The following is a 19,829-nucleotide window of genomic DNA, read 5'->3' as shown; positions in this document are numbered from 1 at the left end:
CGGCTGTCAATAACTAATCTTACATCCGATAACCCGGCACGCTAACACTCGGATTAGGATAATGACTGAAACATCTCTCATCCACTGCAATTCAAGTCTGGAAAATATGTTGCATTGGATAAGAACAAGGACATGCAGCTGAGGGGGGGGGGGGGGGGAGGTACCATGTGGAATCATATTAGCAGTGTGTGTACAGGAAGACTTCTCAATGACCCTCAACCCCTTGTATGTTTTTTCAGATTCAGTGGTAAATGTTGAGGCTTCTGGCTATTTATCTTCTACAACAATGTCTTCTTTCTTACAAAGGTCTAAAATGTACATTAAGGTGTTTATTTGGCTAAACCTAGTCTGTTTGTGTCTGTAGATTTCTCCTATACAACCATCTTTGACGGCCATTAAACCCAACATTCCTTTTCCTCGATACTCTGAACACAAAAATCCCATCTTCTAAAGCACTTAGCTCTGATATGAAATGAAGATTTTAACTCATGGCTTTATCCGACGTCTAGATCTTTGAGAGATGCTACGGAACACATCATTAGTGGCTAAGATATTGCCAAATGTGCATCTAATCTAATCAACATTTACTCAAAAAATTGTAATGTAAAACAAACTTTGTCTTATGAAGTAATCCACTGGCAAAGTTTCATTGATGATATCTATAAGCAATTTTTTTTCTCCCCCTGTTCACCTGCAATGTCTCCTCTACATCTATCCTTTTAGTGTGTGTGTGTGTGTTTAAACAGGAGTGTGAGAGTGTGAGGAGCCCAGTGGTGGCGTGTCAACAGTCCTACCTCTGGTTTTCTCTGGCGTAGCAGGATTCTTTATTTCCTCCACATTGCTTTGTGCCCTATAGGGACACACATAGAGAGACACTCCATTATTCATTGGCCCATTCAATAAAACATGCTGTGTCAACCTGCAGGCAGCAACCGTCAGTCACCACTCATTTGCAAAAAAATTACCCTGCATTCCAATACCCATACTTCCCTACTATTGAGTATGCCAGAAAAAGATTTAGGATGTCCCCCAATACATGCACCTCAATTAGAGTATGCTGAAAATACCCAGATGCCCCACTAACTCCAATAGCATTTTGGAGTATTTGTCTTTATTCTTGACATTTCTCGACATAATGAAAAAAAAATCTTACTTATCTGATTTTTTTTTCTCTCTCCTGTGGCCCTACAACTCTTCTGTACTTTACTATGTAGTGTAGTAAAAAGAAAAAGTATGTCATTTGGAGCGCAGGGTGAGTCTCACAAATGTATTTTTTCCCAGAATGCTTTGGGTCGACACAGAGCAACAGCCTCCTTGACCATACACTATTAGTGCGACCATGTTCTTTTCTGTTGACTTATAATCATGGTTATAGAACAGGAAACAATGTCAAAGAAGACAGAGAGGAAGAGGTGGATGAACACACGTGTGTCCCGCTGGAATAAATGACAACAATCCACTAACACATCTCACCCGCCTGACACACAAACATGCCACCATCGTGAACGCAAAATAACAACTAGTAAAACAACAAAAAACACATGATCGGCCATTTTAAAAGAAAAGCCTGCAGCACCATAGACCCTGTTTCACCACTCTCTCTCTCTAACAGGCAGGTGGATTTCAGAAAAGCATTTATTCACTTCTCCTGGTGTGAATAAGGAGATGGCGATGCTATTAAATGTATTATAGGCAACACATGCAGGCTAGACTCAATGTCAACTGGTTAACAAATAGATGGGAGACACATTTTGAAACCGTGGAGGTGAAACCAAGTCATTCAGAAAGGTAAAAGCAAAACGTTGAGTCAGCCATTACTTGCTGCTCTCTCTTCTACCAGCTCCAGCAGTGATGAAGAGGCAGTACAAGGTTATAGGGCGCTTACACATGAATCAACATTCAACAGTCAAGCCCGAAACTATTCACCGAACCAAAACACACAGCAAAAGTGGCGAAGAAATGGTTACCGGACAAATACATTAACGTTTTACAGTGGCCCAGCCAGAGACCTGACTTGAATTCAATTGAGAATCTGTGGAGAGAGCTAAAGATCAGGGTGATGGCAAGAAGACCCTCCAACCTGAAAGAGTTGGAGCTCATTGCTAGAGATGAATGGGCAAAAATACCAGTGGAGACATGCAAAAAGCTGGTCAGCAATTATAGAAAAAAACGTTTGATTGCTGTAATAGCCAATAAAGGCTTTGTCTATTGATTATTGAGAAGGGTATGAATCATTTTGGACATGCCACTTTTTGTTCAAATGTAAATAAAAGCTGAAAAAATAATGTTTTACACAACGATGCCTCTTGTACATGGTCTTATTATCTTCTGGGAGAAGCCTGTGTCTATTCCAATTAAGAAAAAGCTTGCTGGTTGAATAAAAGTAAGTTTAAGTCAAAATTTGCCAGGGGAATGAATCATTTCGGCATGACTGTATGTTAGTTAATAGCTTCATACAGAAGCTCCAACCCACTTGCTACACAATATATGATGTATATGAGATTTCACAGTGCAAGTCAAATCCAAAATGATGGGAAAAAACACAATGTGGAAAAATAAGACATTTATGGCTGTTGGTCCGTGCAGCTTCGGTGGACGTTGCTTCATATAAACCCCCCCGTCCCCGTGATTTATTAAGCATTCCTAAACTTTCCGTGGCACTTTGTTGCTTTGTTTTGCTTGATAGAATGAAGATTTTCCACCGCAGCCAAAAGCATTCTCGCGATATTTAAACTTTTCAGAATTGCTGGTGTGTTTCCACTCCATCTTCTTCGCAGCATTTTCAAACTGAGACCAAATCACACTGACATCTGAAACATGAGAGGCTCGCAAATACAAATATACTCTCTCTCTCTCTGTGTAAGTGGTTTGGAAGCACTGGTTAAACCTACTCTACATGGTTGTATATATTGTATTGAATAAAAAAACATGTATTCAAAAATGTCTGAATCATTTGCAATACAACAAATAGCTTTAATGCAAGTAGTCAACTGGCTAAGTTTAATGATGATATCTATAGCAAAGTGTACCCTATCCACCTGCTGTTTATCCACTTAATATAAAAAGTACCTGAAGTTCTCAAATAAACAGGAGATGAAAGAACAATATCTCCCTCTTTCCTTCTCTAGTATGAAGATAAGATTGGTTTGAATCCATTCTGAAGAAACAAACCCTTTCTGAACATAAACAGGACAGTATTTTGCTTTAGTAACTGGCATTGAGAGAGCCTTCAAGATCTCCCTCAACAGAACAAGGGCTCTTTAAATCTCACAAGGAAGGAAGTGCAGAGCTGAGCCATAGAGGACATTATCTGACATGCATGGCAACTTCTATTTACTAAATCAATCCCCCTCCCCCCCCCCCGGGCGTGGATAAACTATACAGTGTCTGCCAGTTCTCTTTGACTGACAGCAGAGTCACACAATGGACAGTGATTTTGTGTGTGTGTGTGTGTGTGTCAGGAGGGCCGGGGTCATCTCCAATGGCCATGCCTCCGTCCTCACTGCTCTTTATTTACAGAATACACGCCGTCACCTCTGCTGCCAGCTATGTGAGAAGGAGCCATTAGCCGCTGCTGCTGATTTGATTTTAAAGCTCAGCCTCACCAATCTAATTGAATGTGTGTGTGTGTGTGTGTGTGTGTGTGTGTGGGGGGCTGGGCTGATTGCTGGAGCGTAGCCGTGGTGACGCTGTGATGTAACTGTGTGTTCCACTTCTGCCACAGTGGAAAGATGTCTACCTATGCCTATGTGTGTGTGTGTGTGTGTGTGTGTGTGTGTGTGTGTGTGTGTGTGTGTGTGTGTGTGTGTTTCCTGTTATTGGTTGAATGAGGCCTCAGCAAAAAGACAGTTCATTTGATCAAAGGGAGCTGAGAAACAGGGCATTATGGGAAACAAACTTGTATAGATACATAATGTATAGTTTGGGTGCAGCTGGTCTCAATGGGATATACCTCTATAAATAAAGGTTAAAAAAAAGTGAAGAGAAGAAGACACAGAGGAAATGAGAAAGAGAGATACAGAGGACAACAGGATAAGTCTGTGCTGTTATTCATGAATGACACACATGAAGAGCTCAAGTTGCTACTGACGAGGAGCATCCCTTGTAGCAATTGTGTTCAGTAGCACAATTGCTGCAGGTACAAAACTTGATGTAGCAGTGGTTGTAGTAGCAAGTGAATAAAGGAGTCACTAGTATTCAAATGTTAAACCAAAGTGCTCTTCAGTTGCAGGTCAGAGCGGGGGTCTATTTTGGGGAATCTGTGAGGGTGTCCAAAAATACTGGCGCCGACCTCAGCGTGTAAGTGAAACATATGATTTTAAAGTCTGATTTACCAGCAGAAAATGTTGGTATTTGGCTGCTCCACATGTCTGTGACCGCTCTGTTGCCTCCTTCCTTACTCCCAGCATGCTTTGCTGTAGAGCTATGGATCCCCAGGCCCTCTCCTGACTCTCTCCTTTCTAACAGCAGCAGCCCCCCCCCTTCCAATACAACATAATGGAAGCTAGGCTGTGAGGGGAAAGTCATTGAGCCACACAAAGTGTCACATGATGGTCCCAGGCACAGCGGGCTCAGTCACTGTGCTGTGGGACAGATGATGAGTGGACTACTGCAGACAGCCAGACACACAGCAGGCTCCACACAGGACACAGAGCTATCCATGTGTGGAGCAGGAAGGCAGCCTCTGGACAGCCACAGTCCAAGCAGAATGGAAACAGGCGCAGTGCTGAATGGTTGATTTCATTTCAATAGAGAAATGTGAAGGCTTCTTAGGACACTGCACCATGGAAACAGTTTCTAGTAGAAACCCAAATCACCATTTAGAACCTATAATGAGCGCAGTAACCAAAGTGACTACTGCAGAAGACAAGTGTTATTGCAGGAGAGGAGAATGGCTGAACTACTCTACAATACATATGAATCTCCAGCAGACATTCATAGGAGAGCTATCCAGCAGCCATCCATAGTGTTAGGAGAGCTATCCACTAGCCAGATTCATAATGTTAGGAGAGCTATCCACTAGCCAGATTCATAGTGTTAGGAGAGCTATCCACTAGCCAGATTCATAGTGTTAGGAGAGCTATCCACTAGCCAGATTCATAGTGTTAGGAGAGCTATCCACTAGCCAGATTCATAGTGTTAGGAGAGCTATCCACTAGCCAGATTCATAGTGTTAGGAGAGCTATCCACTAGCCAGATTCATAGTGTTAGGAGAGCCAGGCAGAGCTAGAGGTAGCCCTGCTGGGGAATGTAACTCCGGTCTCTGGTGAGAGAGCCATCAGAGACTCCATGGCCCCTATACAGTTCAACATAAAGCTCTCCGTCAGCCACACACCTCAGCTTCCTTCCAGGGCTTGTCTATGAAGGGGGAAGTAGGGCACTTTCAGTAATAGCTGCATTTGCAAAAGCTTACAGCCTTGGGCCTACAGTCTTTACATGGATTTAGAGCAACCTCGCTAGACTGTGGGCTAGTTCAGCGCTGGTATTATATTCGGCTGCCTGTGGTTTGTTCTCAGTCTTTGTGGTGGAGTGTATTCATGGTAAAGAGGTGACACATGCTAGACACACTAATGCAATCCTAAATAAAAGTTGTATCCCCATTCCCTTCATATGAGCCCCCCTGTGGAAGACATGTGAGTGACAGGTGCTGTGGACTGCTCACTCACTGTGAGTCTGAGTGACAGACAGTCAGTGTTGAGGCCTGGATTAAAATGGACCCTTGCCCTGGCAGCATTAGGCCTGCTGTACTCTCATCTACATCTATGACATGATAGAGGGGATTTAGCAGGTGATTAAGGCATTATGGAGGGAAGAAATAAAGGAGGATGTTTTTACAGAGGAAAAGGGATCACTGCAGAAACAGGGAAAAGCTTGTGTGCGCTTGCGAGATGATAGAATATCCTCTCAGGGCCCACACACTAAGCAACACTAATGCCTCCTTTCCCACTGAGTGGTACGGTTCGGTTTGGCACTGCACTGGTAACCCTAGATCTGGCTGGTTTTTCCACTGCAGACAGCACCCTTACTTGCTTAGCAGGGTTTATGCCAGACAGCAATAACTCAGAGTGTATATACTCTGATACATAGCACTACAGAGCCGAACCTCAATGGAGCAGCTACGTAACTATTGTGACATCATAGCAGAGGGACACAGTGTAGCATGGCTTGATACACCGACGAAACATTAACAAAAAGTACAGCACGGTTCCCTTATCATACACATTACTAAGATTTAGACATGTGGGAACCTCCAGAATGAGACATCTTAGGGTCAATCTAAAATAATCATTTTCTACAAAACAAATGATATCTTATTTTCTTTTTTTGGGCTTCTTTATTATGAAATACTGTTTATTTTGCTTACGCAATAAAGCAATCAGAGAAGGGGAAATCAGGTTTTAGTAGACCTATAACTAAATGACAAATGACAAAAAGACACAATGACATTGTGGATGCTTGTCTGTTTGTCAGACCCTTATTAAAATATATATATATATATATATATATATATATATATATATATATATATATATATATATATATATATATATATATATATATATATATATATATATATATATACACACACACACACACACACACACACACACACACGTATATATATATCAGGGCTAGCACATCTCTGTCTGTGGGGTTATTTAACATGTGACAGAGCATCCTGAGGTTAAAGGCCTGGGACGCTGTGTGTGGCGTGCCAGGGTGACGCCACTGCCTGGATGAGCAATCATCTCCTTTGTCAGCATGTGGAGCAGCTGCGTCAGCAATGCAGAGAAAAATGACGGTGCACATACACAACAGAGCAGAGCGCCATACACAGAGGGCAGACAGACAGACAGACAGGCAGGCAGACGAACACGCAGCAGGGTCCAGCAGGCCGCACGCTGCAGTAGACACTGGCCATCGGAGACCCTCTCTCTGCCAGCAGATACACATACTGTAGCATGGGCCAATAACCTGTTTCAAGGTGTACCACGGTTTGAAAAAGGCAAGGTATCAAAACCACTATGATGTTCTGTCATAGCGTTCTAAGGTTCACAGGATGTTAACGTACACGTTTGTTAATATTCAGAATATTTCTGCATCGTAACCTTTACTGAAATAGAAATGTGAAAGTGAGCATGTCTCTAAAAACCCTTGTTGAGCTGCTGACTTAAGAGGACTGCTTTTTTAAACATTTTGTTTAGAATAATTCAGTTATTTGTTGTTTAATGTTATCATACAAGTTTATTAACATTCAGAAAATTCTATATGTTGTTTAAATTTGAAAAGATTGCTGTTTTTTTTACCCATTCCATTTCAAAATAACACATTGGAGAGCTGTTATCGCAACACTGTGATGCCGTGAAACTGTGGTATTTTAGCTTACGGTTATCATACTATCAGAATACAATACCGGCCCCTTGTCTAGATGAGATGGGTGTTCACAAACTGGCCTCACAAACAGCTAACTCTTCCGCTCGGGACATCTGTATGTGTGTGGTGAAGAAAAATCAGACGCAGCATATAAATCCACATTAAAAATTCCTTCATAGACCATCAACCATAACAGCTTCTTTGCAATGCAGATTACACTCCTAGCGTCATCCTCATGCATCATCAGCAGCAGCACAGGGGAGGTATTGTAGGGGACAGAATATAGCCTTTGTAGCTTACACATGACATTAGGCGCAGCTGATTAAAAAAAAAATCACAGCAAAGTCAATGTATGCATCATGTCATTGTAACATGTATTTTATATTTGTATGAAAACTCACTGCAGGCCATTATAACAGAGCACTTCTGCCTCCACATACAAACAGTTGTCATTGACAGTGTGCCTGGCTGCCACACAGTAAACATATCATTAATACGTAATAAAGCCACGCCACGCCAAAACATGTCTGAGCCAATATACAATAGTGTGTGACTAGGATTAACAACATTAAAGGCCTACTTCACCGGTTTGAATATGAAGGTGTATTGAATTCTGAGATCCTATGTAGTATAAATGTGCGATAATTTTTTAAATCGGTTCATCCTAGCCTGAGAAAAGGCAGAAAGAGTGTTTTTTTTAACCCTATATTTCTCTTTCTCGTGACATCACAGAAAGAGAAATATAGGGTTAAAAAAACTTACTTTGTAAATATTACTGTGATGTCTTTTACTGTGACATCACAGTAATATTTACAAAGTAAGTTTTTTTTTAACCCTATATTTCTCTTTCTGTGATGTCACGAGAAAGAGAAATATAGGGTTAAAAAAAAACACTCTTTCTGCCTTTTCTCAGGCTAGGATGAACCGATTTTTTTTTTTTTTTGCACATTTATACTACATAGGATCTCAGAATTCAATACACCTTCATATTCAAACCGGTGAAGTAGGCCTTTAATGATTCATGTGACATGGCACAAACAGCATGGTAACACATGACTGTATAGCTTTATTCAGAGTAGTACGGTTTTAAACAACTAAATGTATCAGCACCAGAACTCAAGTAATAGATTGGATGTAATATCAAAACATTTCAAATGATCGCCTGAAGACCAGAATATCTACCGATACAAAAATACAGTACCTTCTTCTTTATCAATGTAAGTGCAGTAAAGGAATGCAACAGGTCCACTGAAGCTATACCCTCAGTGGGGTACATGTGTCTTTCTGAAGGCGAGTGTGGAACTTTAGTGTTAAAGTTATAGAACGAAACCTATTTTGCAAGGAGCTCACACCAAAAGTTTGACTACAGACCATAATAGTGTTCCTGGCTCACCTATACTTGCTCAGTCAGGTCTATTTTCCTTTTTAAATATCATTTTTGGGGCATTTTCAAGCTTTATTAGAGAGTACAGAGTTGAAATGGGGAGACAGAGAGAGAGAGAGAGGGGGGATGACCTGCAGTAAAGGTCCACGGGTCGGATTTGAACCCGCAACCACTGCAACTAAGGCCAGAGCCAATATGGTACGCGCTCTATCCACTACGTCACCGGATCGCCCCAGTCTGTCAGGTCTAGTTTTGATCTAATGCGGTTGCATGTTCAAACTACAAATGGCTGACGTGCTAAACATCCTGTCTTGAGGGCCTTGAGAGCGTCATCCGATTGTCTTTGAACCACAGAGGATGTTTAAATTTGTGTTGTGTGTTCACATCTGGATTATAGAATGAAGTATTATTATCACTATGAAAAATCGCTGTAACGAAAAATGTACTTGCGTTTTTTTCTTGTGCACTCATACATGGCCTCTCCATCCCAAAGTACCCAGCACATCCCTGGTCTCATAACACTATATTTCTACAAGGCAACAACTATAGGGCTGTCCCCGACTACCAATTTACCTCTGCAAAACTGATTGGTCAAGTTTGGCCTATAGTTGACTGACTTTTTGGGGCATTTTTTCTTTATTTGACAGATTTTGGAGAGACACAAAAGTCACGGTTGGGTACAGTGTACCTGGGTTTTGAAGTCACGGTTCGGTTCAGTATAGGGTAGGTTCTCAGTTAAGAGTAAAAATGCCTATGGGGGGAATTGCTTTTCCACTACTTGAGCGGCAGTAAACGTTGGGGCAGCTACCTCACAGCCTTACAGTATACCATGCTAATATGCACACATGCACTTAGCGCTCCATCACATGTCTGTGAAACAAGCAGCCTGCTGAACTCTTACACACAGCAGAGTGAGTGGCAGTAAAGGTTGGGGCAGCTGGGTGATGGAGGTGGCTGCCGGATTTAGAAAGATTTGTCTGCTCGATTAATTCAGCGGTAAGGTTTTTAAATATAGAGCAACGCGCTCCAGTGCACTATTGAACTGGTGAATAAAGGCTAAATGGACTCCAGAGACAAATGGAATCTGAGAGATTAAGAAAAAATAAGGAAGATTAAAAAATGTTGAACGGGATATGAGAGGAAGGCAAGGCTTGCTGGTGTTGTGGTGCTCTGGAAATGAGCTAACTGGGATTGTTTTCAGGGGAAATCAAGCCACACTTTGCGTTACTGACTCAGATGCGCTAGTTGAATTCCTAGTTAAAGCCTTTGGATGAGCAGAAAGAAAGCAGCAGGGCTATGGAGGAGCTGGAGGGGATCACATGATGTGTAGTGGTGACTCTCTCACATGTCAGCGTCAGAGCCTGCATTCATCCCTATAGTTCAATATTTACTCCCCTGTGACAATAACCCCATTTGAGCCTGTGTGAGCGGACGTCAGCAGCACTCTGACACCAACTGAACCACATCTCAGCCCTCTCTCTCCCCTAAAGCAGACACAAAGGAACACACTGTTGTAAAGGCCTAACATTCAAGACCACTTTATGCTCAATTTATGCAATATGGGCCAGCCATACAGACTGAGGAATCGAAAAGACCTTTCTCTACAACCCCACGGTGCAACATAACAAGGATGAAACAAGATCACTAATATACAATCATTTAAAAAGAAAAAAATCTAAATTCTAAAAAATTCTTAAAAGTTAAAAGCGAGGCAAAACCAAAGAACACTATTGGCTACTACATTATTGAATGTTGCATTGCGTATGGGAGGGAAGGAGTGGGGGGGGGGGGTCAAATGGGGGCACACATGCTCATTTCTGCACCAGGGCCATGAAGCACATTATCCTGGCCATAATGAAGTACTCCAGGAATGAATTTAAAAACCATGGGTCCATGACAGTACTAACAGATTGCAGACCAAAGTGTCCCAGTTTATTATTGGGACTATTTATCAAAAATGACAACAGCTAAAGCTAACATCTACTACTGTATGAGATTAGCTGTGTTGTATTGTATCAGCGTCCTCACCTGTGTGTGTGTTAACCATAGATAGTAAATAATATGGATGTAGCATCCGGGCTGACCTCAGTTATTCACACGGCATCCAATAATCCTGGTTTGTGCGCGTTTGTGCGCGTCCCCCCGATGTGACAGCTGACGTATACCTCCGAGGCAAAGTGAGGGACAACGGGCGGAGAGCTGTCACTCAAGAGATCGCGCCAATACATTTCAACCTCCAAAAGAATAAAAACTAGCGTGGGCCAAAAAAATTCACCCCCCTCAGTGTTGTCATGGAGATATGACCTAAACATACAGACTAAAATGGTTTTGTGGCCCAGGCTGTAAATAGGTTTAATAAGACTTTGAAAACGGCCTATCTAACGTGAGTCAAAGAAAAACTGCTCGTCTTGGCGCCACCCCCAGTGGCACTTTCTGGTTACTACAGTTGTAGGTCACTTCCTTATTGGATGCCGGTAAAAATGGCTGAGGTTGGGGCTTGGTGTTAACCTGAGCCAGTCTCTGCTGCCAGTGACTGGGTGAGCTGTGATTGGACCACAGTGCTCTTGCAGTGTCTAACCACGGTGCACAGTGAGAGGCTGTTTAAAGCTGTCTGACTACATGCTAAACACAAGGGACTTTAGTCAGTATACTGTGTGCATGCACCATCCTACTCTGGAGCACTGGAGCAACCCGAGACCGCTAACTCATCCTGACAAGAGCCCTTATTTATTTTTTTACTGAAAATAAATGAATAAATTGAAGCCATGAGTCATCTGCAGTAAATAACCTCAATGCAAAAACTCCAGATTTAACATGGGTGGGTGGAAGTCAAGATGTATTTATTTGATGGATCAAACAATTATTCCAGTTCAGGACCAAACATGAAGAATTCCAACTGACACGATCGAGGATGTGATCTGTACTCACTTTGTCCGATCAACAGCTTCAACAAAACACTGACATTTCTTGAAGCCCACTAGGATAACTAAAGGTGTATATCCCAGCTGCTACCTGAGGGTTGATCAAACCTCTCAGCCTTACAGTATACCATGCTTATACACACATGCACTTAGCGATCCATCACATGGCTCTGGAACAAGCAGCTTGCTGAACTCTTACACAGCAGAGTGAGTGAGGGAGCAGTCTACCAGCTGCGCCCTCTATACTCACAACCCAAAGGAAGCCCACTTGAGTGACAGGGATAATACTTCTTCTTCTAAGCTGAGGGAAGTCCACATGGGGTCGTATCACTCCCAGTTTCTGCAGCCTTCCCTCAAGAACCACCTTCAAATCAATCCATTACTAGTGTGGCACGTCTTGTTGTTTGATGCATGTTGTCTATAGAGATGCCTGCTTCAGAAACACTTCTAGGGGGTCGCTTGTGGTCTAGTGCCCCCCCCCCCCCCCCCCCCCGCCTCATAGAGGCTCAGTCCTCATCACAGCAGACCCGGGTTAGATGAATCCAGCCCGGGACATGCTCTAAAAGTCATCCCCCCCTCTCTGCCCCATTTCATCTCTGTCTCTCCAAATGTTCAACACAGCATGGAAAATGCCAAAAACAAAAATCATCTTAAAAGGAACACTTTTAAAAGGGGGGATACATGCAGAGAGAGAAACAGAGAGGCTCCTAATAACAGAGGCCAGCCATAGTTACACTCACCTTGCTAACACAATGCATTGTGTCTGCCATGGAGCCTTTAATAGGCTGGAGGGATGGAGGAAGGGGTGAGGTGACAAGAGCAATTAACCCCAATAAGGGAGAAAGTTCCCTCACAAGGAGGAGGAAGAATAGGGCCGATGTGCTGCCAAGAAGTCATTGTAATCCATGGGTGCAGCCTGTTAAAGCATTCACACAGATGTATGAGCATGCTATGCTAAAGTACATAATGGTAATAGCAATTTTTTAAGACTTTGAACGTTTTCTTGTAACCAAATAATCACAATCACAATGGTTTGTGGTTTATAGCGTGATCAGGCATGGCATTTATGTGATAAAGGGCATCTACTTGTTTCTATTTAGAAATGTCTTTAACTAACATGATTGATGGATGGCTTCCAATAAGGAAAGTATCACTTATGGTATATTATCCTTATGCCTGGGCTTTATATGGCCAGCATGTCCTACAATCCTACTGACACGTCAAAGGTTGAGTCAGCGATTCTGGAGAATGCTTGTTGTCAAAATCACTTTTTTGTCCTCATATGTATCTCCTCACGAAAGAAATCCTGTAATAATACACAGCCTAGGCTCTGTGAACTGTTACGCAAAGGGTTAGTTTACAAAGGGGGCCACCCGGGCCACCATAGTATAACATGCCCCATTTTTTTTCTTCCAGCCCACACACAGGACAGACAGGTAGCAGATCATGAGGAGATATTCACTGATTTTGACAAAATAAAACATGATTTTGACACCAAGCCTTCTCCAGAATTACTGACTGAATGACTTGATAACATTCATGAGAGATATGGGAGGACATGTGCCCATAACCCCGTCCCTTTTACCTGCTGAAATACCTCTGTTTATTGACTGATAATCACTTTTTAGGCAGATTGATTTTGCACCACACCAACATCGCAGAAGGCATCGGATATCAGCAAAATGCAATATGGCCTACTAACATCTGATGTGTGGAGAATAAAACAGAGGGGGGGATCCAGGAATCACCACACATCAGAATCGAAATAGCCTTAAAACAGCTGGGCCAGGAGGCAGTAATGTATGTAGGCCTACTAGTGATGCCAACACACGGATTTCACCACCTGCTGCATCATGTGAAGGAATGCAACCCAAACTAGCTAATGCTTCCCCCCCCCCATCGTTCCGAGCCCAACGCCTGTGTCCACGTCAGAGAGCCACAGTGGATCATATGAGCTGTCTGTCCTTCATCTGACTCGAACGAGCATCAGCGGGAGATGCTGCTGGCTGCTGCTGATGGGAGCCAGAGGGGAGCGAGCATGGTAAACAAGCCCCCCCCCCCCCCCCCCAGCAGCCTACAGTCAATGGCCCCACACCAATGCGTCAACAAGATGCTCTGGACGTTTAACAGGCTCATACTAAACGTAGCGTGTTGCTTCTCTGGGGGGGGGGACACACTTATTTAATTAGCTTAGTTCGGGGGTGCCCATTAGGCTATGTTCCTTCATTCCTATACGCTTGCGGCTATAGGTTTGACTAAATACAAAACTAGACTATCGCGATATAAACAGCCGACGCCTCAGCCACACACACAGCCCGTCCATAGAGAGGAATAAGAGGAGGAGAGTGTTGTTGAAGCTAGCTAACGGGCTAAGCACCACCTTTTACGTTGAAGAATTAATTAGAGTAAAAATAAATAAAACTAATACTTGGGAAAAATCAAAGTAATTCATTCGGCTTTTTGGATACAAGCGAGCCGAGTCCCGAGTCTAAATGGAAAAACAGTGTCACTCACCAGCTCAAAAGCGTGTAATAATCCACAAGGCGTTAATGATACTCCATCTCCGTCCTGGTGAAATGCTTTGACAGGAATAGACTGCGCCGCCGCTGCTGCTGCTGCTGCTGCTGCTGTGGCTGCTTGGTGCTGGCCTCCTCCTCCTAGCCGATACGTGTGATGGCGTTTTGCTCCGCAGGGCCACAATGAAACTGCTGCTGCCTTTACGGCCAATCGGAAATATCGGAATGAGATAGATAGTCGTCAAATGCTACGGGCCAACACAGGGGACGTTGTGGCTAGACTAGCCAACTACGCTACCAAGAAGAGGTGTGTGTGTTTAGGCAGGAGCAGGAGAGTAGGCCTATGTGGTTTTCGTAACTGTCGAGTTAAGGGGTGATATGTTCGGGGAAGAAGATGCAAAAGTCACGTGAACTCGAAGTAGCACCGTTATACAGCTTTTTTGTGTTTGTTTTCCATAATAGGCCTACTTTGTGATTTGAAACTTTGTCTGTGGTCTATTTGAAATGACTTAATTGCTTTTGTGTCAATAAACTGACATCTCAGAATCCAGAGCATTTAAAGGAGCACGTGGAGTAACATAACGGGCCGGTCCATTGACTGACAGGACGAGCGACCAATCAGAGGATATCGGAGGGCGGGAGATGAGTGGGATAAACAGATTCCTTTGATTAACATGTGGAGTAAACCCGTTACGTTTCAGCAGGATATTCAGAAATCACTGCAAAGCCATTAGATAACTAGACATTTTGGCCCATTTGCTTTTTGAAACCTAAGCGGATAAAAACAAACCAGTCTTAATACTATGCCTATTAGTAGCCTAGCATATACTACCATAGGCCTACATGCTACTATACCCTAGCAAGTCAGTGCTATTTTAATAAATAAGAATGGTCTAAATGTAGGATAGTTTATGTAGCCTAATAGGTGCTAGAAGACCTGCTATAATTCTGTGAACTGTTCGACTTCTAAGTGACAAACAGCTGTGTAGCTGCGGTGTAGTTTAGGTTGTGTGTTTTACTTAACGTTGGAGCGCCATCTTGTGTGTGCTCGTAGAACAGCAGCTGCTCAAGGAAATGTATCATAGTCCTACTGGAGACTCAGCAGAAAACTCATGTTTTCTAACTTGGATAGGGTTCCCATGGTCATGCCATTTCTGGAAAATGTATGAAATGTAGGCTAAAGAAACTTTTCCCAGACCTTGGAAATAGTTTGGAATGAACTGAATGTTTTGGAAACGTTTTGAATTTACACTAATTTTCGCTAGTGTTCAAAACATGGATTTCAGGATGCTGTTTCGGTCTGCAGCCAATCCTCCAGTGCAGGGGTGGCCAACCAGTCAGAGACAAAGAGCCAAATTTGTTTACTGTGTTACTGCAAAGAGCCACATCTTACACACGGGTACACACAGTGGCGATTCCAGGAAATTTTGACTGGGGGTGGCCAAGGTGGGCCACAGAGTTAGAGTAGGGTAGCCATCGCACCCCTGAATGAATAGCATGTGATATGCTGTACAACCAATTCAAAGATGATTTATAATCCCAAATGCCCAAATCATGTTAGTATCCATTGTAATGTTTGTCAGAAAACTAAACCCTTGAAGGGGGGTCTGGGGGCATCCCCCCCTGAAGATTTTTTTGTGTTTTTAACATGTAATCTAAGCATTCTGATGCATTCTGGCAAAGATAATAAAGGAAAAAGTCATTATTTATTTCAGCTCAGATGAATAGTAAAATTAGCAAGACAACATAACTTGCTAGCAGCCAGATGCCTAACAACTGCACAGAGGGACGGATGACCACTAGCTTTTGACCAAATATCTTGCTAAAAAAATAAACCTTTATTTATGAAAGTCTGCCCTTGCTAAGAACATGTTACACTCGCTAACTACAAACTTTATTTTTTTTATTCAGATTTAAAAAATCTGCTGGGACACGTGCCTATACACATGCATGGGTGGCACGCATGTCAAAAGCACACTTATGCTGTTTTCAAGACCTTTGCTGACCAGAGACCAGTTCTAGTGGCCACAGTCCTACCATTAATTTAGTAATTGAAAATTGCAAACTGATCTCATATCAGTGGATTGGAGTGTTTGTGTGATGAACTTGGCAACTACCTATCAAAAAAGGTTAAGAAAGAAAAAAAAACACATATCATCTCTGAACTAGGACACATATCAGGAAAAAAATGTAATTAAAAAAATAAAATGAAAATAAAAAATAACATTTGAACTGGGGGGGAGGGACACTGGGGTGGCCAGTAAGATTTCAGGGGGGGGGGGGGGGTTATTTTCGCGGGGAGCTTGCACATGCATGCACAAGCATTATTTATTAAAAAAAAAAAAAAAAAAAAAAACAGGGGGCCCCACACTAGGACTTGAAACGGGCCCCCAGATCGTTAAGGCCGCCCCTGTGATAATGACAGGACTGGACACCTACAGTACTGAAGACGACAGGGCAGTCATTTTCAACAATGAACATTGTGTGCACTGCCTCACACACAAACTCTCAGTTCAACCAAGTCCACAAACAAAAATATAACAATTTAAAATAGCGTTTTTCTCTTACTATGCATGTTGCTTTGTGGGACTTACTTTTAGCATGGAGAGAGCTGAAGTGGCGCCGAAGATTTGAAGCCTTGAAATGCGCAAATGACACCTGGCATATAAGGCAGAATGGCCTGCCATAACATTCAACAAAAAATATGAACTCTCCCACTCTGTTTCGGAGCGAACTTGACACAAATAGTTTACTCACGGAAAACCTCCCTCCAAGCTGAGCGGGCAGTTTTATGTTGCGTCCGCACCAAACGAACGTTATGTTGCGTCCTCAATTAAACATTTGCGAACAGGCATACACATAGGGCCTACACATTAATAAAATAAAAAATGAAATAATAGACAACATGTAAAACGAACGTAAGAGCCGCATGAAACGTTTGCGAACATGCACACACATAGGCCCACAAAAAAAAAAGTATAAAAAAAAAAAAAAAAAAAAAAAAAATTACAATCACATAATTTGATATGAACTGAAGAGCCGCACGAAGCTGGGCAAAGAGCCGCATGCGGCTCGCGAGCCGCGGGTTGGCCACCCCTGCTCCAGTGTAACAGGCGGACTGGATTTTGTTGTAACAGGTTTTTCTGAAGACAAAAGGTGATACAAGTTCAATAAAAAGTACAAATATTTATATTATGGTTGAATAAGAATTTAACATAGACAAAGGTTCAAATGGAGCTGGAAAGACAAAGGTTCTCCTCTGGAAATAAAATAGACCGAATATAAAGAAATAATGTAAAATGTTCATTATAATTATTGAATGTATATAACATTCATTTGGAACATTTCTTTCCTAATCATTGAACAAAATAAATGTTTTTCAATTCTTGTAAAATTGTCCCAAAACAAACTTTCTGTCTGACTTTTTTTATGGCTTTTTTGTTGAGCACCTTCACCTGTAAATGTTTGAGGTATTTCAAGTCAATCTGATTTACGGTGTTGGGGGCGTGGCCTGTCAAACTTGTTTCCTCTGGGGCTTCACACCAACGCCACCATGAGGAGGATTGCAATATCACACGACTCACGATGAGGACTCATGTTCTGCTAAATGTTTGTGTTTTTTGCAACGGTCCTAGAGGAGTAGAGGAGCAAACTGTTACTGAGAAGTAAGAATAATCCTGAAGAATTCCTGCCCTTGTTTTAACCTGGGCAGACTCATAATAGTACTAACTAGTGAACACTCATAAATCATCAGACATCAGCAGTCCAGTCTCATTAGCAATATTGGCATGATCCAATCCCATACCAATCCCATGGCATTTCAAGCCCAACTAACTTTATGAGGAAGCCTTTGAGTCCTGCCTGAGTTAGAGTAAATGATGGGTGACAGGGTGAAGAGTGGCGTTCCAGCCATACTCTGTATCTTTGCTGCATTACTCTGTTCATTGACGTGCCAGTTGCTGTGTGCTGTCTGCAGGGCCTGCCGCTCGGTTGTTGACAGCCTCTGCCAGCTTCCCACAACTCAACTAACCTACAGCTGCTCCTATACTGAGACACACACTGACTATAACTCATGTGCTTATGTCATCCACCCAAATAAAGTATTTTTGCATGTTTAAACTATAACTGTTAAAGGTCACCAAAATTATGCAAAATGCTTTTTTTTTAAAAAGATTTTTCGGGCAGATGTGGCGAAGCGGGTGGGGCGGTCGTCCACTGGATTGCAGGGTCGTTGGTTCGATCCCTCGCCTCCCCACCAAATGCCGAAGTGTCCCTGGGCAAGACACTGAACCCCAAATTGTCTCCGATAGTCTCCTCTGCTCCTACGGGTGTACGAATGGGAAAGTGAACAGTGTAGCAAGAGATGACATATATACATTTTTTTTCCATGTATCTATTATAAGAAGCACGGCGGATTGAAACATGGCGACCATTAATTTCTATGAAAGCAAGCTCATTGGCGCAGGGCAAAATCACGGATAAAATTGACTTACCGCTAAAGTATACCCAGTCCAAGTGGGATGATCTGTTTTTGGAGTGTCTGATATATTTTAAACCCGGTCAGATAACAAATCAAATGTTTGATGTTCAAAGCTTTTATATTAAAGGTTCAGGAAGTGGAATGGTCGGTTTAGCTAACTTCCTGTCAGTGACTGCAGTTAGCAGTCCCCTCCCTCGTCACCAGATTAATGCACTGCGGTCTTCAAGCAGCGAGTTATCTAGCATCATCTCAGATCCGTAAGTGCGATAAAACATGATAAAAACCATCAAAACAGACATTGGGAAGGATTTTCACCTGCTCCGCCATTGTAGGCGCATACATATTCACCCATCTTTTGCTCTGCACGTGTACCGGCAGTGAGACGGGTGCCGGTTTGTAGCGTTCTCTCTTCTGATTGGTTATCAGTAGTGGGATCCCCGAAAAGTTTATTTGCCGGTTACATGCAGAGCGGGTGACTGAGAAATCGGCTTTATGAAACGAGCACACTATATAAGTGATCACTGTATGAATAAAGAGCGATTTAACACTTATATTGACATAAATAAATCGCTTACTTCACCTTTAAGGGCCTGCTTGAACAGTGCCTAACGTAGAGAGAGCTGTGTTAACCAAGTCTCATGGACTTACATTTTAAAAGGCATACTATGCAACATTTTAATGAAAAAATAAATTATTCACACAAAAATAATCCCTCTCAATGATCACTTGTTCTGCCCCACTAGAATATGTGGTGGTGTGTTTATCTGCACAGTCCTCCTCTCTCTGGCTGGATTTTACACAGTAGCATTTGTTGGTATACATTCTAGTGAGGCAGAAGTAATAATTGAGTTGGATAACTTTTGTGTGACTATATTTTGAATTTTTATGAAATGTTGCATAGTCAACCTCTAAGTTCCTTCGTCTGCCCATTTCAACACCCGATTAAACAGTAGTTATCAAAATAAATTCTGCAAATGATGAGTAGGCCTACCGATGTGTTTGCTCAAGTACTTAAAGTCTGCCAATATTAAACTTTGTATTTTTGATGTCTAAATAAATCTTAATATCAAATCTCAAATAGAAGTTATTTCAATAGTTACACCATTTCTCATAATCCGAGCCCTTTTCCCAGAAACTGAAACCTAACAGAAGAG

The 19,829-nt window shown here is 42.3% G+C and overlaps 1 protein-coding gene across 5 annotated transcripts in view; it reads right to left on the bottom strand.

Moving 5' to 3' along the window:
* Positions 1–14,328, bottom strand: part of fynb (FYN proto-oncogene, Src family tyrosine kinase b) — a 74,615-nt gene extending 60,287 nt beyond the window's left edge. For 4 of the 5 annotated variants that reach the window (XR_013845366.1, XM_080048114.1, XM_080048111.1 and 1 more), the window contains exons 1-2: positions 14,194–14,328; positions 795–850 (exon numbers count right to left, since the gene is read on the bottom strand). The gene's annotated coding sequence lies outside the window, so the exon portion shown is untranslated. The remainder of the gene's footprint in view (positions 1–794; positions 851–14,193) is intronic. The other variant, XM_080048112.1, reaches the window with a different exon arrangement.
* Positions 14,329–19,829: the final 5,501 nt, after the last annotated feature.

This window comes from Ammodytes marinus (assembly GCF_949987685.1).
Source record: "Ammodytes marinus genome assembly, chromosome: 19".
Lineage (NCBI taxonomy): Eukaryota > Metazoa > Chordata > Actinopteri > Uranoscopiformes > Ammodytidae > Ammodytes > Ammodytes marinus.
Note: the sequence above shows the minus strand (reverse complement) of the source record. Positions and strands in the feature narration are given on the sequence as shown.